This window comes from Ambystoma mexicanum, chromosome 1q, assembly GCF_040938575.1.
Source record: "Ambystoma mexicanum isolate Mex_15411 chromosome 1q, UKY_AmexF1_1, whole genome shotgun sequence".
Lineage (NCBI taxonomy): Eukaryota > Metazoa > Chordata > Amphibia > Caudata > Ambystomatidae > Ambystoma > Ambystoma mexicanum.
Window position 1 is genome coordinate 493,755,036 of NC_090922.1, and position 23,747 is coordinate 493,778,782.

At 45.8% G+C, this 23,747-nt stretch overlaps 1 protein-coding gene across 1 annotated transcript in view; it reads left to right on the forward strand.

Moving 5' to 3' along the window:
• Positions 1 to 23,747, forward strand: part of LOC138529452 (phospholipase A2 inhibitor and Ly6/PLAUR domain-containing protein-like) — a 233,218-nt gene that overhangs the window by 5,751 nt on the left and 203,720 nt on the right. The window lies entirely within an intron of this gene.

The following is a 23,747-nucleotide window of genomic DNA, read 5'->3' on the forward strand; positions in this document are numbered from 1 at the left end:
ACAGTGGATCGGCACTCACAAGGCACATGTCACCCCTGCATACCTCGTGCCTTGGAATTCAGAAGCGGCACATGTGAGACATGTGGCACACTCTGTGAAAGTCGATTATAGAGGTATATCCAATAGACGCTCCATAAAGTTGCACCTAGAAATGTACCCAATAGCCTCTAGATAACTGAATTTAGAAGTGTGCCCAATAGCCTCTCTATGGAAAATAGTATTTAGAAAACCGCCCATTAGCCTCTCGTGGGAAAATGATTTTTGTAGTTTGCCCGGTACCCTCTCTGGGAAAAGTTGCATTAATAAATGTGCACATTGAAAGAGCATATAACCCATCAAATCACACCACCACGCTTACTCTCTCCTTTACATCACCACTCAACTAGAACACAGAGATACTATGACACCATTCGGTATAACTGTTCCCATACTAACACCGCTTACTCCACATCAATCTATGTAAACACTGCTGGTTTCACACCCCCAGCCAGGCGTTTTCCTCAGGCCTAACGCAGCCACATCCGTCCTGGATAAATCCTGCCTGAACGAACACATTATCCTGATCTCTCAACCACCACATGTGCCGCTAAGAAGCAGCTATTACACAAGTACCGCACGAGCTGCACACATACCCGGTGCTCACACGCACCTTTTGACTCTCCCTACTCTCTCTGTTGATCAGAACTTCGGTTCCCAAGGACGTTCAACCTACCAGCGCCTTCAGACCATACCAATGGTATATAAGGCGCTATATAAGTGCAAAATAACAATAACAATAACAATATAGCGGTTGCACGGTGTGAAACCAGTAGCACAGAAGAAACTGCTGCAAAATCAATGTTCAATGCAATTCATGGTGGCATTTCATGTACATCACTCAAGCTCATCCCTGACGCATACATTCTTGCCCAAATACAGGTGATGCAGGCTATCCCCTGAAGAGGTGGCTCCTTACACCAGTCCGAAACCCACAGAACCAGCATGAGGAGGACTTCAACCGTGCCCATTCCCGTACGCGTGTAGTGATCGAGCAAGCTTTTGGCCTACTGAAGGCACGTTTCCGCTGCATCAGCAGGTCTGGCGGGGCACTCCTGTACCGGCATGAGAAGGTTGCAATGGTCGTCATGGCATGTGTCATGCTACACAATATGTGCGTCAGAAGAAATGTGCCCCTGCCCCCTGACGTAGATTTGCTACCACCTGACGATGAGGATGATGAGGGTGGGGATGGGGCACCACCTCAAGGAGGCAGCGATGCACAGGAGGGGCGTGTCATGCGTCAGACTCTCATTGACCAATGCTTCTAGCACACACAGCGTATGCGTGTCACATGGAGACGGCACTCGGCGCACTGTGTGTGTGTGGGACATGCACACTGTGGACTCTACAACAATGTAGCACATGGACGCAATAAAGATGTCAACACATTTGGTTTGTGGTAATGATAAATGTGTATTGCAACAGTGAAATCTTGTGACACACCCCCTCCCCCCTCCCACCTCCCCCCTGAACACCCCAACACACCCCCTCCCCCCTCCCACCTCCCCCCTGAACACCCCAACACACCCCCTCCCCCCTCCCACCTCCCCCCTGAACACCCCAACACACCACCTCCCCCCTGAACACCCTAACACACCCCCTCCCCCCTCCCACCTCCCCCCTGAACACCCCAACACACCCCCTCCCCCCTCCCACCTCCCCCCTGAACACCCCAACAATGGTGCAGTAGTGTCCGTGCTACAAGGTGCGGAGTAGTCCTGCTGAACAGGCAAGTCAAGGATGTGTATCCCCTCCCATGGCCCCTGGGGCACCCCTGGCCGTGCTGCGGAGAGTGCGCCCAGATCTACGGACGGGGCTGCTCTGTGCTGAGCTGGTGGTTGATGAGGCTCCACGCCCCACATCCGGTCGCATGTCCCTGATGGTGTGCACAAGTTCACTGAGTTCATTGCGCACAGCCGCTAGCTCAGTGCATATACTCCTTGTGGAGTTCTCTATGGCAGCTGTGACACGGTCAGCTGACCGCTCCATGGCATCCCTTGGCCCACCACACTGTGCCACATGTGCATTGAGGAGGTCAGTCAGTTGTTGCTGCCGTGTTGCAATGTCCTGTAGTGCCTGCTGGTTCTGCTGGCCTATGGCCAGTGCCATTTGCATCTCCGGTGCGATGCCCACCTCAGGCTGGGGGGATGGGGTGGCTGGCCATTCGTCGGAGTCGGACTGCCCCTGTGTGGCATCCGCCTGCAGGGGGCTTAGGGAAATTGTGGGGGAATGTGGATGGGCAGTGGGCCCTTCAACATCAATGTCCTCAATGCTGGCTGGCCCGCTGTCAGAGTCTGCCGCTATGGCTGCACTCTCCCCAAGGGTGCTGCTTGCGGCAGAGGCTGTCCCCTCAGTGGCCACAACTAGTGGCATGTCTGCTGCTGCTGCTGTGTCTGTGTCAGCAGTAGTGGGGGCTGGCACTTGCCTGTCCTCTACCCCAGGCAGGGTTGGTGGCTGCCGGTGGGTTCCCTTCCGGAGGGCTGGGGTGGATGCCTGCGGGCTGGCCATTCTGGAGGAACAGGATGCGGTGTTGCCCTCTTCCTGGGGCTCTGTGTCGGAATCTGTGGTGGAGCAAAGGAGGGATGTGTTATTGATGGGTCCGCGGACATTGGACGTGCATTAGGGGATGACATCTATACAGTCGGTGCATGCAGCGCATTTCATACAGGTTTGGTGGCTTTTGTGTGGAGGTAGCATGGTGCTATATGTGTTCCAGCAGTTAGGGTGTGCATGCTGCTTGTTTGCAGGGTGGTGTTGGGATGTGTCTGTGCACGTTCGCCTGTCGATGTGTTGCATGTGCACTATGGGGCAACTGGGTACTTCGCACAGTGGGGCTTTGTTGAGTGTGGCATGCATAGCTCTGGCCACCTACCTGCGTCTCCTGGGGTCGGCACTCCTCTCTCCATGGCTCCGACGCCTTCAATGCTCTCCATCCCTATGGTGGATGCGCATATTTCCTCCCACGCCTGGAGCTTGATAGGTGATTCTGAGCCTCCGCCAGTTGACATGGCTAGGTTGCGGTTAGCCGAAATGATGCTACGGACACGGAGCCTCAGATCATCCCAGCGCTTGCGGCACTGCTGGGCTGTGCGGGGTGCGGCCCCCACTGCACTCACTCGCTGTGCCACTAGGGCCCATATCGCCTTCTTCTTCATGATAGCCGCCCTTGTCATCTGTGTCGAGAATACGACTTCCGCATTCTCTTGCAGGGTCTCTGCCAGCATGTTAAGTTCCTCCTTGGTGAAGCGGTCTTGGCGCTGCCTGTCACATGCCTTTTTGACAACTTTGGGCATGTTGGATGTGGTTTTGGGGTGGGTGATGGGTGTGGATGGTTATGGGGGCCGGATGAGGTATGGTAGTGGAGGATGGCGATGGATTGTGTTTTTAAAGATGGCCTCCATGCCATTTCCCGTTCCTGCGCGATGGCGCTATTTCCGCTTCCGCCTATTTACGGTGATCGCTAACTGCGGTGACCGCTAAGTACGGTGACCGCTATGGTGTGCTTGGCGGTAGTGCTCCATGGACGGTGTGCGATGGCGGTAAGGGCCGTTTTTGGCCCATTAGCGCCATGGCGTACTTTACATTACCGCCATGGCGTAAAGCACGTGCCCGATGGGTCGGTATTAGGTGCTATTTACGTCTTCGCTACTCGGCGTTAACGTAATTTACGCCATGGCGGTAATTTACGGAACTTACCGCCAGGGTCGTAATGAGGCCCACATTCTTTAAAAAGGGCAATGTGCAACACTCAAAATACACTTCAAAAATGCATTCTCAGATACTCTTTAGAGATGCTTCATGCACACTTCCTAGACCCTGGGAGGACTTCACTAACTAGAACTGTAATGGCACTTTTTATATCACTTGTACACTTTGTAAATTCTGAGGTTGGCATAAAGGAAAGGTTAACGGAAGGAAAAAGGTTAAACAGGTACTCAGAGCATGTGAGCACTTTAAATCCTCCAATGAAGTCTTGATAAAAACCTTTCCCAGCAATATTAGTTTAAAACCAAGGTATCACCTATGAGGGACAGTAAGTACCCAAGTCAAATGGAATTGAAGAATCTGCAGGGAGCCAGGACAGCCAAAGACAATTGGAGCAAATTCTATGGAGTTGAGGCACTTCTCAGATAGTAAAAGTTGTGCACAAAGTTAGAGACTTTGTTGAATGAAAAATCTCTGTACGGTCACAAGCTGTTACACTTGTGAAAGTTAGAGCTGAGACCAACTCTAAAGTAGAGGGTCCAGCTGGCTTGTGTCTGGTTGCAGCGATGCAAATCCTGGGTTCCTGGGCCTCAGTCGTGGCAGCAAGAGGGAGGACGTCTGGGGACTCCTGTGGCAGCAATTTGATGGTCGACAGCAGCTATGGGCTTTTTTCGGATCAGTGGCACTTTGCGATTTCAGCGCTTGGTAAATAGCACCACCGCGGATCTTCAACAATGGTTGGGCTTCCTTCACTCCATGAGTCCAGCACTCTGGTGAGGTGACTCGAGCTTGGGTCATCCTGCTTCGGGAGAGTCCTCAGGTGACTCCTGGAGCTTTTGGCTGGCTTACAGACGTTGCACTCGTCTGCGGATCTCTCGACCCCTGGCACTTTGTTCCTGCAGCAGCAAAGAAGTACAGCCAGTTGGGAAAGGTCTTCCAGCAAAGTTTTTCTCAGGGTTAGTTGGTCCCACTAACCCAAGGGAAGAAGTGGTCCTTTCCAGAGCTTCTCTTGTCAATCAGAAAGAGGAGTTTCAGCACAGCAGAAGGAATTCACTGGGCAGTTCAACATTCCAGGAGGATGCAGCAAGCTTAGTTTGCTGTTTCTTCGTCGGGATGTCCTTCTCAGTGGTCGACTCTGTCTTCAGTCCAAGAAGCCTCGCCTTTTAAGCAGGTTTCTCCCATTCTGGCACAGCCTAGCTGTCATTCACACAGCAGGTGCCTGCCAATCAGCACTGGGTGCACTCAGGTAACCATGGAGACAAAGTACAGGGGAGTTTCGGGCACCTCCCTCACTTCCTGCCCTTGCAGACACACTGGAGCCAGAGGCAGGTTTCAGTACTGAAGCCTGCCAAAGTCAAAATGAACAAAGGGGTCATACTTGGTTTGGCATGCAGAGTAAAACCCAAGAAAGACCTAATTATCAGAAAATGGTAAAATAAAGAAGACCGGGGCCATTTTGACAAAATGGTCACCCATGGGTGCTATACTGCAGTTGAGGATTCAGCCTGCGGTAGAAAAGCTCTTTTGTAGGAAAATCAAACCACTGCCACCAGCCATTTAAAGCAGTGAAGGTAACACAAAAAATGTCACATGAGTAAGTAGTAAAAGTGGCTACTAAATAACCTTGCAGAACTCCACATAAGATGTGGTGTGCTGGACCTACAAAGAGAAAAGGTAAGTGAAGTCAATTTCACTTTACTGAAGGTGCTGTTTGTAACCATACGAAAGTAGATGCCTATGGAGTTTGTCAGACTCCAAAAACAAAGGAAATATAAAATCAATATCAGATCAAAAGACATGAGAGAGTGAGAAAAAGGGCTCACTCACTCCAATGCTAAATTAAAAAGTCCCAAAGTCCAGCAAAATAACTGAGGGTCTCTAAGGTTGAAGGGAATTAGCACAGAAATGAAAATTCTCACTAACACTCGTCCAAACCAGACTAAGGGACAGGAGGATTTAATCCACTCCTGGATGTATCTCCTAATCCAGTCGGTCATACTTTCTGGAGAGACCATCAACATTTTAGTAATTACACCCTGACCTGTTTTCTATGGTGAAATCAAACCCTTGGAGGCTGATTGACCTTCTTGGCAATTTTGGATTCTCCCTCTTCATCTTCATTACCCATCTCAAGGGATGGTGTTCGCTCTGAATAACAAAAGTAGAACCATACAAGTATGGCCTAAACTTCTTCAGAGACCACACAATTGCAAAACATTCACTTTCAATAGTTGCCCACCTTGTCTCACGGTCCTTCAGTTTCCTACTGATGAAGCAGATGGGTGTTCCCTGCCTTTCTCATCCAGTCGACTCAAAACTGCACCTATCCCTCTGTTAGAGCATCTGTCTGTACAATGAAGGATTGGTTGTAGTTAGGAGCTCTCAAGACTGGACCTTGACAAAGGGCTTTCTTCAGTCCTTCAAAAGCCTTAGCACACTCTTCATTTCATTTCACCTGACCTTCTTGGGGAATTTGTGTGAGGAGATCACATTCAAGGGAGAAGCTATGGTCCCATAGTTCTCTATGAAATTCCTGTAGTACCCTCTGAGACCTAGAAAGGCTCTCACTTGAGTTTGAGTAGTAGGGGTGGCCCAGTCTTGTACAGCTTGTACCTTGCTAGGCAATGGCCTTATTTCACCCCCTCCTACCTCATGTCCAAGGTAGACCACTTTACTCTGACCAATTTTACATTTACTAGCCTTTATGATCAGATGGGCCTGTTCAAGAGCCTGCAAAACATATCCTAATTGGTCAATATGTTCCTTCCAAGTAGGGCTGAACACTGCAATGTCATCCAAGTATGCCATGAAGAAGTCCTGTAACCCATTCAGAACTTGATTCACCATCCTCTGAAAGGTAGCACCTGCATTTGTTTAGTCCAAAAGTCATAACCTTAAACTGGTAGAGACCTCCTGGCACATCCTGGCTTTTACTCATACAACATATTCCATTGTGGTACATATAGTCCTGCATTTATCACGCATACAGGAATACATGTTATTTGTTACTAACCCAGGACTTATAGAATATGACTTGAGAGCTCTTTTTCAACATATGTTCTGGAAACATGGACCAGTGATGTGCGGTAAAACAAATGTTATTTTTTCCTCCAAATTACAGGGTTTAGCTGGTTTAAGTACTGTGAATTTTAGAAAAAGGCAATATTAATTTCAGGCTATAAATTGAGAAAAATTGTTAATTGCAATTAGTCTAGCTAGACACACGGAGAGCATATTAGCATTAATCCATTCCTGACCCATTGACCCACCCGCACTTCAGGTTTGCTCCTTTTAGTACATTTCAGACGCTCGGCCCACACTGTCAATAGGCCCTTGTCAGGCCTTCTGGTGCACTATTCCTGCCTTCCTTAAAACAATGGAATTGCTTGCCTCAAATGCCTAGACTCCCCTTTATGTCTCTGTCCATAAAGGGCCACGTGGTAGACCTCTTGCAGGTGAAACATGGCGATTTCCTTAAGAGAGCAGGGTAGGGCCTCCACCCCTCTGGCACCTTCCACTGCAGGTCGAGAGACCATTGCTGAACAGGTACTGACCAGCAGGATCCATTGCCACGAAATCAGTGGCCTTGCTCCAGTCACCGGAGGCAGGCCAAATGTTAATTGTCAGCAGTTTTGGGGCGCAAATGTGCAGTGCAGGTTTTAACAACAATGCCTCCTGCCAATAGGAATAGGGACGCCCTAATAAATGTCAGCTGGGATTTAAATATCACAAGGGTTGACATCATGATGAGGTGGCAAATGGAGAAAAGAAAGCAATCTTATGCTTTACCTGTTGTCTTTTGTCAAGGAAACCCTACCCGAACCAACCCTCGCATTTCTTAATCTTCCCCTAAACATGGTTGTTATGTGGCTATATTAATTTTGCAACACACTGTAAGCTGCACTCTAACACGCTATTTTTTTTTTCCAAGAGTTAATTTGTATGCAGATTTGTAAAGTGGGTTCAGATCTATGTAGATCTACAGATATAAACTTCTGACCGGGTTGTACCTTTCTTTCGTCAGTTGTTAATTAAAAACCATTTAGTTGGCTCGTTTGTATAGTGATATGCTCTACATTCTCAGGTGGCGAGGGCTGTAACATCCACCATTCTGAGATTAAGTAGGACCGAGCAAAACGAGGGTCACTGCGACGGCTCAAGGACATCAATGAGGCTGTCTGCCTCCCCAACTCATGGCCTGCTGCTCCTACAACCCTGGTGATTTCATTTTTTATGTCAAATTGCAGCCATGATGAAGGTACAGGTCAGATTGACTTTTAAAAACACTACAAACAAAGATGGTCACCTAGGAAAACAGGAAAGGGAGTGCGTCCCTGTACTATACTGATGACGGCCCTGAGGAAGTAGCAGGGGCGGAGATTGGAATGTGCCTGTTAGCACAGAATCGGCTGGGAGCTGGGGCGGGAGTGAGGTTGGTGCTGGTGGGGAGTGGGAGTGGGTGTGCAGAATTCCAGTCAGGAGAGGAGGTGAGGGTAAAGGGGGTGCAGGCCCTGTTCAAATATAAAAACAATAGTAGATACCTGGGGCAGAGGCACATGTAGACAGGAGAACATGGGAGGATTCGACCCATATTCCTCACTACCTAATTAGCCAGATGCTCTTGCTGAATGCCAATAACATTTGCGATTTAAAATGTTGTATAATAACCGGTTCTCATTGCAATGCAGTGAAGTTTGCCACTTGCAAAAGGTAGCCTTTTGACTGTAGTAGTTCTGCCAGAGATGAGCTTGCGATCCCATGTAGATAGCTTGCTAGACAGTGGGCGACCCAGATTCCAACCTGAATAGGGTATTTTATATTGACATTCTAGATACCATCAGAAACATTTGCCTAATGAATAATCAAAACAATGAGTGGAGCGTAGAGCATTGTAACGGACATTGCATGTGACAAGTCTTCTAAGTGTGAATATGTATTGTTTTAACCACTTTCCTTTTTAAACTGCTTGGTTTATTTCCATTATGTTTGCTTTTCACTTCGATTTTTGTCCATTACACACATTAAGCCGCATGACTAAGTATAGTTAATTTTGGGCAGATTTAACACAAAACTCTTGAAATTCAGCAGATGTGGGAAGTCATGACCAGCTTAACTCGGCGTGCCGCTGTTGATGTCCCTCATAATGCTATGTCCCCCATAATGCCGTTTTGTATGTCATTGTGAATTCCTTCTCTTATATTATGTAGTTGCTCATGGGCTTTGCAACGGGAACACGCCAAGTTAAGCTGGTCATGACTTCCCACATCCGCTTGAATTTTAAGGATTTTGTTGTGTTAAATCTCATCAACTTAACCACACTTTGACCAAAGTTATTTCAGTGAATTTCAAGGGTTTGTGTTATACCGTAGGTTTTTAAGGGCCATGCCCATGGCCAATGGCCTTTGGCCGGGTCCACTATACATGTTCCCCCAATGTTTCTTTTGAACCCACCAGGCGGCCACAGCCAAACTGCCAATCCATACATGTCTTTTGGGCCTACTATCCAGGGCCTTTGGCCCTGGCAAGTGAGCACGGCCTTCCGCTGTGCCCACTGTACGTTTTAAAAACACTACCAGGCCACTAGTCATGGCCTTCGGCCGTGTCCACACCTACATGTTCCCCCAATATGTTTCTTTTGGACACACTAGGTGGCCACAGCCTTTGGCCGTGGCCACCATGCATGTCATTTGACCACAATACAAGGCCGGAACATGTTTCGGAATGCTTGTGGTTTCATGCTGAAGGGATGTGATCAAGCAGTTTGGGCTGGACAGCACCTTTTCTGGTGGGACCAAGCCTGATTTGCATGTGGCCTTTCCCCTTTTGTAATGGCTTGGCAGGCAAAGAACGATGGTCTGGAGGGTTGCCCAGAGCAATGTCAGAGGTTAAGATTAATTCTCAACCTACCAGCCATCACCTCTTTTGTTTTGCTATAGTCACCCCGAGTAGGACGGGTATGCCCAGACGTGGGTCCCGTGCTTATTGGGCCTAGAGACCCAAGCCACTCCTCACTTATGAGGCCCAACAAGGCTGTAAAATGTTTGGGGATGCTTGCGATTTCGTGCAGAAGGGATGTTACCAAGATCGATGGTTTGGAAAGTTGCCCAGAGCAATGCCAGAGGTTAAGATTAATTCTAAACCTCTGGCCATCACCTACCGGACATGGTCAGTTGAAGCAGTCTTTGACTGTGGCCCCTGCCACTTGTCGCCAATTAGGGTTAAAGAACGTGACACACTGGCCATGGACAGTGGAGATGGCTTAAAGACCATGGCTCACCGGCCATGCCCTACACCTATGGCCACTGCCACTTTTCACCAATTGAGGTGAAAGATCATCACCCACTGGCCACAGCCTACAGCCGTGGCCCACATCCCCTTTAGTAGTACATAACCATGCCTCACTGGTCATGAACTATGGATGTATCTCCTACCACTTCGAACCAAATTAGAAAACATATGGTGGCAGCTGGCCATGGTCTCACACTGTGGTTACTTGCTACTTTCCACCTACTAGAGTAAAACAATGTGGTCCACTGACCAGTGTTTCCCCCTTTGCTTTAATTCCTGTAAGAATTTGAGAATTTCCCACTAAGAATTTCCTGCAGCAACATAGCTAGGAAAACATAACACAGCCTTCAAATCCGGTGAGAATCATCCCCGGTGTCTTTTGGTGGTAGTGTTAAGACATAAATGTCTTAAAATGAAAATGTTATCCACAGCACCCCTCGAACTCTTCATGTGCACCGACGCTCCTCTTTTTGTCCCACCATCTGCCCCTCTCCTTTTTGTCCCTCCATCTGCCCCTCTCCTAAGAACATTTTGCCCCATTTCATCTTGTCATGCACTCCAATTTCCGGTTGACTCGGCAAACGTGATCTGATGGAAAAGGCCTTTCTAGCTCGTCCCAAAGTGTCAAAATCCCCATTTGGTCCTCTTTCAGACTCTCCACATCCTCAATAATGCCAAACCTCCCTTTTCCGTCTGTCAAATATCATTTTGAGTGCTAATCATAGTATTTGCTCACATCTAACCATTCAATGGCAGCTCTTCATCTGTGAAAAGGCTCAGTGCAGCAAAGCATCATGGGAGACATACCATAGTTTATAAAAACAGCTGGATGGATTTACACCAAATCATAGAAAGGAACACCTGCTCTGCTTTGAGCCCAACTTGTTTCTTATGTAGTGCAAATCCATCCAGCAGCTTTTGCTCTGCACATTTCTACAGGAGGATCCTTTCTCTCTATGGGAAAATGAACAGGCTCGACCCACAAACATCTTAATAACTATTGAACAGTTTAATGCATTTTCCCCAAATGTTCCACTTTGTGTACTAGGGGGGTATGGCAGGCAATTGTTTGAAAAATTGTATCCAGATGTGTCCAGCAAATCAACATTTAATAGCATACATATTTAGTGAAAGAACTTTAGTTGAAATGACACTGACATTGGGCCTCATTATGAGGAGGGTGGTAAGGGGTTAACTGCGCCGGTAAAGGTGCTGCTGCCGTGAACCCCGTACCGCCCTATTATGAGGTCCCCTATCAGGAACCACTCTGGACGTCTGGTTTTACCAGACGTCCTTTGCGGGTCCGGCGAGGGGACAAGCATGCTAACAACAGGCTCGTTATTACGGGCCCGTGGTTAGCATCATCCCCATTCCCATTGAGCCCTATCGGGCTCAAATGGGAATGGGGATTCATTTTTACCGGGTCCATGGATTGGGCAATTACCGGATCCGCCGAGGTCAGCATGACCCGGTAATTGCCCATTCCATGGACCCAGTAAAAATTAATTACCGGCGGCAGGGTCCTAATGAAACCCATTAAAATACTGCAATTCGCCTAGATGCGCAGCCATTGTGCACACTGATGTCATCACTGATGATATGACATGACTTAAAACATCACGTATGTCATCAGCGATGACATCACTGAAAATTATAGGACACTGCTGACACTACAAATTACATCCCTTATGTTATCATATCATTAATGGTATTACTGGTAGTGAAATTTGCAACTGAAAGTGAGAGAGATTCATTGTTTCAATAAAAACACAACTACACGCTTCGAAAAGGTAGGGGACTCAAATGCTATTTCATCTTAATTTCACATCTACACACTCATACTACAAATTAACATCGAGTTTTAGCCTTTCGATTCTAATTTTCCTGAGTCAGGTAGTAATAGATATCTCCTAATCAAAGAAATTGCAGTGCATTTATTTGATTTGAATCGCTCTGTTCTTAAATTGATACATTTAGCATGAAAGCCATTTCTGTGAAGATGTGAACTCAAAACATTTGGAAAGTATCAACTTCGGCCTTCTGGATATGTCCAAAGATAGGGCCTCATTACGAGTATGGCGGTAACCCTGCCGGTAAGCTGACGTGCATAATGTAAATGTAACTTTGAGGTATATCAGAGAACGATAGTCACTTAAAAGCGAGGGAACAGTTCCCCAAATCCCTTTGTTTCTTATTATCACAACTATCTGCCTGTTCCTCTAAGGAGAATGCAAGACCATAGCATGCAAAGTGACACTTCTTCAGCAAAATGAAAGGTAACGGTCAATTTTGGGGAATTATGGTTACATGTTTTGGGGTACAATTGGTTATTAGGACAGAGGAAGGTGATGTAATTGTGTACAGAAACTTGCAATATTTCTACTTATATAGGAAACTGTTGTTTCTTTGGACCGTGATGTAGATGTTGAAAGGTTTGGCATATGCATGTGACTTAGAGGGTTCAGAGGGGATCCTAAAATGCAGGAAAGGTACACGTGTGCCTTGGCATACCAAAACTGTATTATTCTCATGTGGAAGCATACATTAAAGGATCGTTCCGGGACTTTTTATTTATTGTTCCTATGGTTCGGCCATGTGTTTTTAAGCATAAATCGGTAGATCGTAGAAAACTTTCCTATGGACCTTACCCGACTTTTCGTCCATTAACGCACTCGAAATCAGCCGCCATTTTCTGATAATCCTATCATTTCCCCCCATCGCCCTGGCTCACCTGCTTTTGCGGCACTAAATCAAATCCCCCGCCCCTGAAACAGACTTGATCAAAGCATTCATATTCCCCGCCTCTATCCGTGACGTGACTGAGCTGCGTAGGCAAACGCGCCCAGGCGTCTTCTACGCGACTCCACACAGAACCAGGAAATCAACACAGATGAGCTCACACAACACAGCGCGCCACAATTGGGAATATGAAACTGTACTTTTAAATTAAACCGCAAGATTGTAAATTTGGTAAAGTACATTTATTTGACATCAAATGTTTTGAGAATATTCAGCGATTTGCATTTCTATTTGCTCACGTTCCAAAAAGTTCATTTTGAGGCACACAATGTTCCTTTGCTGTACACAGGGTCTTAGATCATCTCACAATACAGCGCCACAATTCGTAATATGAAACTGTGGTTTAAAAGCAAACGGCAAGATTGTACATTTGGCAAAGTACATTTATTTGACATCAAATGTTTTGAGAATACTCAGCGATTTGAATATTCAGCGGTCGCACTGATAATCGCATGGCTGTTCCAACAACGAGGCACTAGGCCACCACAACGGTCTGTATGTTGCATCTAGCCGTTAGTACCGCGTAAGGGCATACTTGTACTTGATGATCGTCCCATAAAATGGTCAGGGTGGTAACGTTGTTCACGCGGAGAAGCAACTGGCGGTTAAAAAACCCATCCGCCGGTGTCTGGTACTCGTGACACAGACAATAATGGATGATGTACCTGTTTGACAAACATAAAAAATGAAATTAGTCTCACCATCAGATCTTTATTAAAATTATTCATTTTATATATTAGGTCGGGAAATTATTTCATAGCTAGGACAGTGCAACTGGGTATTATACGTCAAGGGGGGGCTGTAGGATACTGAGACAGTCCCCCAGTGCAGGGGTTGACAGGGAGGCAGTGCAGGTGGAGAGTGGAAGGGCCCAGGACCAAGGTCGCAGACAGTGGACCAGTTGTAGCAGGGGAGAGGGAGAGAGAAAGCAGAAGCAAAGAGGAAGGTTTTGAGGTGCTTCCGTAAAAGGAGATGGTTCTCCTCAAGATAGTGCGCGGTACAAAACAATATGCCACATAGAACGAACAAGTACAACTTAACCCGTCTTTAAAGCTACTGTATAGTAATTAAATTGCAGTATAAACTCATCTAAAGAGTTACTTACATTATATTTGCATTTTCCATTGTGTCTGTGCGTAGGGCAGCCCCGAAATACCACTCCTTCTATGCCGACGTTATTTCTTCTAATGAACGAACATGAAATGGCTTTCGTTTCTGAAATTATATTCATTATCGTTTCTTACGTTATTGCCCCACACCCCCAAAAAGAAGTCTTTCGGGATGGTCCCGGCCTGTCAAGGTCAAATAACAATAGAACCTTATACTGAGTCGTGGGCCATTCCGGCACCCGAGCAAAAAATCAAAGCAGCTGATCTTCACTTTGAACGAGCACACATTCCTAGTTAGCTACATTCAGTGTAAGGCCATCTCACAGGACTTGAAATTTACACTCCATCTTTGCATTTTGTCTGCGTGCTTTGCAGCCCCAGAGAACCATAAATACGGAGACATTCTATATTTTTTGAAAAATGATTTATATTACTGTTTGGTTTAATTTAATGCGCAAATGAACAAGGTTGGATAGACACATTGCATGTACACTGAGCAATCACTTTTATTTACACATTACATAGATACACATATTCAATGGGCCTGCGACATGAGGAGACTCGAGAGAACAGACAATCAAATTACAATCATTTAAACCGTGATGTGTATTTCTCAATGAGCTCTTCTTTAGGTGGACATGGAACAGAGGCAATGTTGGGTGGCAATGCAGTTGTCCCCCGCACAGGTTCGTTCACAACTCCATTTATGTGCCTATCTAGGACGTCAACAATAAGTCTCTCAATAAACTCATATTGCATATCCTCAAACACTGGTTTGATCACCCATTGTTTACTTCTTTTAGTGAAGACCTTATTGTAGCGAAGCGTCCCTAAAGTTCCGGTCGTCCTACTTTGTTGACGGCCAAAATTATGGTTATGTGCCAAGACCGCTAGAAGAGTCCGATTTATCATGCCCTCCATGCCAAAATGCAATCGTTTTGGCCTGTACTTTAGGCACATATTGTGGAACACCTCCAAATCTCCTGTGTGGCAGAATTCCATGAGTCCCCTCAAATCTCTTGTTATAGTTTTATCAAATACAATCTTTTCAATGGCTTTGTGAGTGGGTGATGAAGGAATCAACCACTTCTTCTTCCGTGCCTCCTCTGTGGACAAATGGCCATGTTCACAATTGTGGAAATGTTGGTTTGTGTTCCAACGGTGAACGTTGGTACAGTGTAGCATTACTGACCGCCATTTTTCCAGTAGAATTTCCAACGACCCTCCACATGTTTTTGAGCTCCACCAAAGATGGTTGCTGATTGACTTGGACCACTGTGAAATACCTTGCATTTCTTTTTTTTTACCTGCAGCCGACATTTTTTTATTGATTGTTTTTGCAAGATGCCAAACGTCAAATTGGTGATTTATATTTTTGTACTCTTCTCTCATTGTCTTGGCAATTGAAACGTGTCTGTCCATGGCTATCAGGTCGATCACCATTCCCCGCGATTGTAGTTCTTGCAATGATGCTACAAAGCCAACTTTCTCCATAGCCACTGAGGATGTACTTTGTGACACCTGCACGACCACCGAACTCACAATTTTCTTACTTTCCATTTCCTGAAAGTGGTAGGTGCAGTACTTGGCTGAAAATCCTGGGCTGTCGCACTGTCCATCACCGGCTAGCCTGAACCGTTTGCCCGCGAATGTACTATCAATAGACATTTTTTCCATTCTCCAAGCTTCGCTAATGGCTGGAAATAGATAATCGGTTTGGTATTTGTAGAACTGAGTTTTCGCAATGAAATGGATTCCCACAAACTGAAAGAAAGACTCTAACTTTTTAAAACTTGAACCACTAAAAAGTGCAGCCGCTGCACAAAGTAGATTGCCTGCTGGCAGTTGTCCCAGCATGGGTTGTGCAGACCATGAGAAAGGATGATATTTTGTACAGGTGGCATGTATTTTAAGGTTAGTGCCTCGAATTGCACGAGTCACATTAATCAATGGCTCCCCACATACTTCCCCACCTACCGAATGCCCACATTTCAACCGAATAATAATATCAATCAAACAACTATCGAATACAATGAATTTGGCCTCTTTCCTTATACTGTCACTCTGCATCGCAGCTGGTTCGGCCTGTAACGTTGAGGACATGTCACTCACATGAAAGGTAGAATCTCTGATATCGTCTTCCGCTATGTTCAGTGATATTGATGGTGTTTCATTGTAGTCCACTTCATTCTCTTCCATTGCAACATCTGTTCCTTCTCCGGCGATGGGTGAATAAGACAATTTCTTCAACTTTCTCGCGGTCTTAGTTTTTGTGGGTGTGGATTCTGTGAATTGATCTCCGACTGCATCCGAACTACCAGGAGGACATTCACTATCAATGGCTGGATGTGGTATAGCTCCGTTGTCAATCACTTCATATTCTTCCCATTGGCACGATGCATCTCCAGTCTCAAGTCCCTGCCAAAAGGTTTGACAAGCAACATCTCTCGTTCGCTTCACTGTCTGTGTAGATCTAGTTCGTACACCCACTCGCAACTAGAGGACAGATTGGAAAAGGGATGTTCAGTTTAAACACAACTTACAGTATTGAACTATTAACAGTGAAAAACAACATAATATAGTGACCAGGACACTAACCTTCTTTTGCTTTCTTTTCTTTGAAACTTTCTTGCCTCGAACTTCAACATCAGGACGCTGTTGCTCCGACTCGTGTGTACATGTCTCCACTTCCTCTTGCGCTGCAACGACTATATTTTCATGATAAGCACATCCATCACGCACTGACGCTCCATCGACTCCCTGAAACATAGAACTTTCATTAGTATGTATAATAATATCGAAAACACAAAATGTACTTGGGGACCAATACCCAAGTACATCTCAATAGCAAAACACGAATGAACGCTTTGTGTAGAACATTCAAACGACAATTATTCACGCATTGTTGATCTAGTTAGATGGAACTGTCTCGATCCATACCTCGGGCTCCTCATAGACTTCCATTGATGATATTATTGAAGATGATGCTTCAGTAACTCCCTGAAACACAGTAATTGCATTAGTATGGTTTTCTATTTTGATAAAAAGAACAGAAACTTTGTGCAGGCGTCAACGGCTCATCTAAATAGACCTGCACAAATGATCAGTTGTCTAAAATAAATAATGGATATGTAAATATGATTCGATTTGCTCGATCGTTGGAAGTGTCACCACCCAGAGATCTGCATCAACTACTAGGGGTGATGTTCTTGTAGAAGAAGGTCCATCATCTCCCTGAAACATAGTACTTGCGTTAATAAAGAAGGAAGTATAGCGGATGTAATCACGTCATATGATTTCGCTTGATCGAACTGTCAGTATCCATACCTCGAAATGCATAAGAACATCAAGGGACGATGTAACTGCGGTGCACACTTCTGCAAGCTGTTGCGCCGACCCGTAACTGCATGCTCCCCCTTCTTCTTGGACTAATGCTCCATCGACTCCCTGAAACATAGGACTTTCATTAGTAATGAACACAATATTGAAAAAAGAAGACACATAGGAGGGCGACGACAGAAGGACATATCAATGGCTAAAAACGAAAGAAACATTGTGTGTAACAATCACGCTACAAGAATGCAAGATCTGATGATCTCCATCGATGGAACTGTCCGGAAACGTACCTCGAGCATCTGAGTGACATCAACGGTAGTCGTCAATACGTTGGACTCCTCAGCATCTCCCTGAAAGACAGTACTTGCATTATTTTGGATAACAATAATTATAACTGAAAACAAAGACTAGAGGACGAGTACAAGGGTGTACCATTAGGTAAAATAATTACACGATAAATTAAAACTATTGATTTACATGCCTAAAACAAGTCAGTGGCAGAATAGCGAAGTAAGATTACCCGATAGGCGCTTGAAGTGGCTGATGACTGCAATAACGACACGGATGGAGAATCTTCCGCCTTCATATTGAGTGGATACATAAATGGGGAAATTATTGTTAGCTAATGCTACACACTACCGCAAGGCCGAGAGATAAATACGTAAACTTGACTCACCAGTGGAGGGATGTGGACGAATAGAGTGGGAATAGCGGTTGAGAGCAATTTTCGCCTCGCTCGCGGTGTGTTCTTCTTTATTAGCAATGATGTGGAGTACATGTCAGAGGTAAAGTGCCTGCTGCAGATGCGGTATCGATCACCCCTCTTGTCCGCAAAGACTTCTAGGACTCTACTTTCAAGCTCAGACGGTGGATATCCGTAATATCGGACCCATTCTCTTATCTGATCTATTGTCTTAGGGAAAACATGCATTATAGTACCTTCAGATTTATTATGGGTCTTCGAAGGGCAACCGCCAATGGAACAGGCAGGCATTGTGGAAAGTTCTGAAAAGTAAAGATCAACAATTCTCTAAGAATACCAATGTAAACTCAGAACATGTGACTAGTTCCTTGCATGTACTGTCTTGAACGAAAAGAAATTGGACGCAAAATGATTATGGTACATGGCCTTACCTTGAGGAACAAACAGATGCAGGGATCAGAGTAGTTTCTTGTCGTAGAACAGGGAGCAGTTCACAGGTTGCAAACTGAGGAGAGAGACGAAGAGTAGATAACCAGCACCTTCACGGGTTGACTAGCAAAGCGCAAAGAAGTGCTCATTAGAAATATGAAGTGGGTTATAAAGGATTCGAAACAGGGGTGTGTTTGTGAATGAATGACGTGTATATGTCGTGGCATTATGCGGTTTGCAGGGGGGCGTCCAGCGTGAGGGGGGAGCTTGGCAGGAGACACGGGGTCTGGAGGTAGACATGGGAACAACAACCCATGCTCTATAGACCACTTTGAAGTGTACATGGTCTTTGGCACCTCTTGGCCTTTATCGCTCCCTGACAGCTCCACTTGCCAGCACAAGTACCCCGGTGCGAACTGCCTTTGATAGGGCGGGGGTGGATTGGGGCGGTGGTCGTGCAGACAAGACACAGGAAGACTCGTGAATGGAGACACACTTATGTGGATTGCAGGGGGGCGTCCAGCGTGAGGGGGGATGCTTGGCAGGAGACACGGGGTCTGGAGGTAGACATGGGAACAACAACCCATGCTCTATAGACCACTTTGAAGTGTACATGGTCTTTGGCACCTCTTGGCCTTTATCGCTCCCTGACAGCTCCACTTGCCAGCACAAGTACCCCGGTGCGAACTGCCTTTGATAGGGCGGGGGGTGGATTGGGGCGGTGGTCGTGCAGACAAGACACAGGAAGACTCGTGAATGGAGACACACTTATATGGATTGCAGGGGGGCGTCCAGCGTGAGGGGGATGCTTGGCAGGAGACACGGGGTCTGGAGGTAGACATGGGAACAACAACCCATGCTCTATAGATCACTTTGAAGTGTACATGGTCTTTGGCACCTGGTGTGACAAGACAAGGCACAGGAAGACTATTCAATGGAGACACACTAGATTCATTTAAAAAATCAAAACAACCATTGTTAAAATATATGTTGGGTTTTATTTTAGATCTTAATTTCAATTGAACATAAATAATAAACATTACACATTATAAAGTTCCGGTTGCAGCACATCCAGGGAAAATCTGCGGTATTGTCCACTGTCGCTGGGGAAATGTTGTCTAATGGCAAGTACCGCACAGGCAGGTATTACTCTCCGAACGCGGTGTCCGAGCCTCCCGTGAAGCCACCAAGTGAAGCAACGATAGGCCACCAGCCTGTACCACCTGTGAAAATGAAAGATGCAAACTGTATTAAAATGACAAAACTTTCGTATCACTGTCGATTCAGGTAAAAAATGTCATTCTGCTTTGAAAAAAATTCTATCTAGAAAATGCACAATATGGAACCAATTTACATGCATTCAAATGATATGTAGATGTAATTTTATATGTGGGAGACGACCATGACATAGTAGTGGCATCACTGACATCACAACCAGAGTATACTTACTCGTTACTCGGATTACGCGGACGAACAGTGCCGCGAAGTTCGTGCATAAGCACCATCATCATCCTCAACACGGTCCGTGAGAGGCAGGCTTCCCTGACCTCTGGCAGCTGGGTGATGCATTGCGAACTTGGCTCGCCTTCCGAAATGTAGGCCAAGCACCCGGAATTTTCACGGCAGCAGCAGTTCTCCTCCTCAGTTGGCATTAGCTCGCACCGATTGCATGTGCACCAGGTGGAGACGCCGTCCATGCGACATGGTCCAGGCTCTTCATCCGTTGACTGGTCCTCCCAACTGCCGTCCGAATCCCCATCGTTTCCGCGTGCTTGCCTTTCCAGTAGTTCCTCCTCGGTGTACTCGGGCTCGTACATATACGGCATTATTGTAGCCATTGTGTGGTAAAGAAAGTAAAATAATTTACAGAGATGGTACAGGTGTTCACAAGGCCTAGAAGCGGCGAAGGTAGCTGACCAGAGCACAGAAACGAGTCACAGAATACTCAAAGTAACACAGAGAGAGGAATGGAATCGAAAATCTGCTGCTGTGTGTTGTGAAACGGTGTGTTTATACTTATTGAGGAAAGAGGCGTCCTGCCATTTCCATGGCGACACTTCATTAGCTGAGGCGCAGCGATTGTTGACACGAAACGTGCTTTGGCGTTGGGAAATGGGCGGTACGCGTCTGCTGATGTCAGGCTCAGGGGCGGGGGATTTGATTTAGTGCCGCAAAAGCAGGTGAGCCAGGGCGATGGGGGGAAATGATAGGATTATCAGAAAATGGCGGCTGATTTCGAGTGCGTTAATGGACGAAAAGTCGGGTAAGGTCCATAGGAAAGTTTTCTACGATCTACCGATTTATGCTTAAAAACACATGGCCGAACCATAGGAACAATAAAAAAAAAGTCCCGGAACTATCCTTTAAATATCTAGATGTAGAATGTTTCTCAAATGTCTTGAAATAAAGGATATTCATATTTCATACTAACATTTTCTTTCCAGTAATGTCATAAGTGATGTAATTTGTGATGTGATCAGTGTGCTCTAGTTTCCAGTGATGTCATCAAGGACCAAATGGGTATGTCATAAGTGATGTCCTATGTGATGAAGTCAGTGATGTCATCAGTGTGCTCATGGGCTGCTTAATGGGACGGCTCAGAGTAAAGAGGTCATAGCTTCCAACACCTGGTGAACTTCAGCACTTTTGTTGTGTTAAACTGACATCTTAACGCCACAGGAGACAACACCAGGGTGGTAGCATAGCACAGTATTAGTCTACATAACATAACATAACACAACTTAACTAACGTGTTTTCCACTGAATGTCAAGTTTTTGTTGCATTGACCTGATTCACCTGAACTGTTTTTAAACTAAAGTTGTTTCATTGAATTGCATGTGTTTTGTTATGCATATTTCAGACCAGCTCCAGTACGATAGTTTTTCATTTTGATATCTTAATTGACATCATATGCAAAGTTATCAGCATGTCTCTACGCATAATTGGGTTGTCCAAATGGCGGACCCGTCAGCCACAGGCCATGTCCCACGACTCTGGCCAGTGACTACTTTGTCGGGGGCATGGCCACTGATCAGTCCTGTGTCCCCTTTTCTGACTGAATAAGGCAAAGGATTGTACGGGTGCTAAATAAATCCTTTATCAATCTTCCTCAATATTATACAGACAAATCCCTACCACCTTCGTTTGCAAGTTCGATGCTCTATACTTACATCCCTGGATCGGCTGACGCTTTTGGTATCAACCCTCCCTCAATCGGCCACTTCGCCCTCACGGGGCACCCAGGGGGATGGGCAGGACTGGATCCTTTAAACTCATTTAAAGTATGGGAGATCCCAGGGTACCTTTGTTCACGCAGCAAGGGGGTTATCCCTGGGTAATACACTTTAATAATTCAAAAAACCCTTCTGGACTGCTGGTGTATAGTAAAAGTTTACTTTTAATTTACCCAGTTCTTTCACAACATATTGGGGCTCATTACGGGTCCAGCGGTAACTGCGCCGGTGATACCGGCAGGCTGCTTCCAAACCCAGAAATATTTACTGGCACCTGACTTCCTAGGTGCCACCGGGAGATTACAACTCTGGTGGCATGAAAAGTCAGGCGCTGGTAAATTGTAAGTCCCCATTCGGGAATGGGGACATGGAAGCACCGGCACCATTGTTAATGGTGCCGGTGCTTCCGTGACGGGTCTGCCTACCGTGGCCGCTGTGCCCGGCAGGGTCAAACATGTTGGGCACGGTGGCTCCAGCAGGCAGACCTGTTATCTACCGGTCCGGAAACAACAGTGCTGGTAAACTTACCAACACCCTTGTTACTGGACCGGCAGGGGCTGAATGAGGCCCCTTATGTCCAGTTAAATGTTTTCAATATTCATTTAAGACATTTTTTCAGTTCAACAGTTCATATATCAACGCATATCTCTTAAAACGATAATGCATTTAAAACCTTATTATAAAACCAATCTTAAGTGCATTGTGCCTTCTAAAGTGTCTTTGTGATGAAATGCTTCTAAATTCGCTTCACCTCTGCTAGAGCAAATCCTACATTTAAATCACAGATCTATTTTCTAAATCTGTTATCACTAATAACATTGCCTGACATTTTCATTGCATTTTTGGGTATAAATATAGGAAACTTCTTCAGGGGCTTGGTGCTCGCTTCTACTAAGCTCTGATATCTGAAAACTTTGGTAGCCTATATCTTTTATATTTCCATATTATTAAGGCTACTTCTCTGTGCTACTGGGAGCCGCACATTCTTTTTGGTAGTGTTTTTGCACGTTATACTATACTCATGTAGGGATCACCTACAGCAATCTTTTATATTGCTTCTTGTGCTTCCTTGGTAGAACTAAACCTGTCTTTATTTATGAAGGAAGGCAGACTAGATACAGAGAGGAAATTAATGTTTATTTCAAGCTTAGTGGATACAGACCCCCAGCACGTCCTCTATGCAGGCTGGGGCAGCAATAACTGTTTAAGAACACATTTCAAGATTAACCATTCTCTCTAAACGTCGCTGAGCATATAAACATTCCACTAAGAACACTAACTACATCATATAGTGGAATGCTCTATCAACTATCTACAAATACCTTGGCAACAACTATTTACATGAACACATAGGTGTGATGCTGGAAATGCATTGGGGGGACAGGTTCTCCCTGTCCTTGTCCTATAGTCCTTTTTCATATGTGCTATGTGATATATATTTTCTGCACAGGAGTCCATGTGGGACTCCTGGCAGTGCAGTACTTCCTATTTTTGGCTTGATGAACAGACCCAGGGGATACCCGTTATGACACCCATGGGTAGGGGTACAACCATGTATCCGAAAAAAAACATACACTCGGGGTACAGGCCTGTACCCCTAGTGTATGCTTTTGGGCACCTGTGGTGGCAGCTCCATACTGAATTTGACAGGTGCTCTGAGTATGCTCCATTTTGGGATACCAAGGCTCTGCCATTGGAATCAGTTGATTCCTGATAGGAGACTAGATGGCCCCTGTAGCCTCTTGCTTTCTATTGCCTGTTACCTTGTTTTCCCAAAGACGTGGTAAGCCCTGACTCTGTCCCCTCCACTGACTGGGTGTTGGGTGGAAGTTCCATATAAGGTATTGTGGGAAAATCCAGGCCAGACTGGCTGGAGTCTTTCCAGTGATTGTATGTTGTGGGTACACCCTTGGGGTGGGACCTGGGTGAATGGAGTGTGTGACCAATATGCACTTCTTGTTGTGGATGTCTGGTTTCTGGTATGAAACACAATGACCGAGATAGCCCTGCTCGAAACCAGTATGAATGCAGTGTGTAGTGCAGAATGGTTGGGTACTTGTCCCAATAGACATTCCTTGTTATGAGTGTCTGAGAGGGAGGAGAAT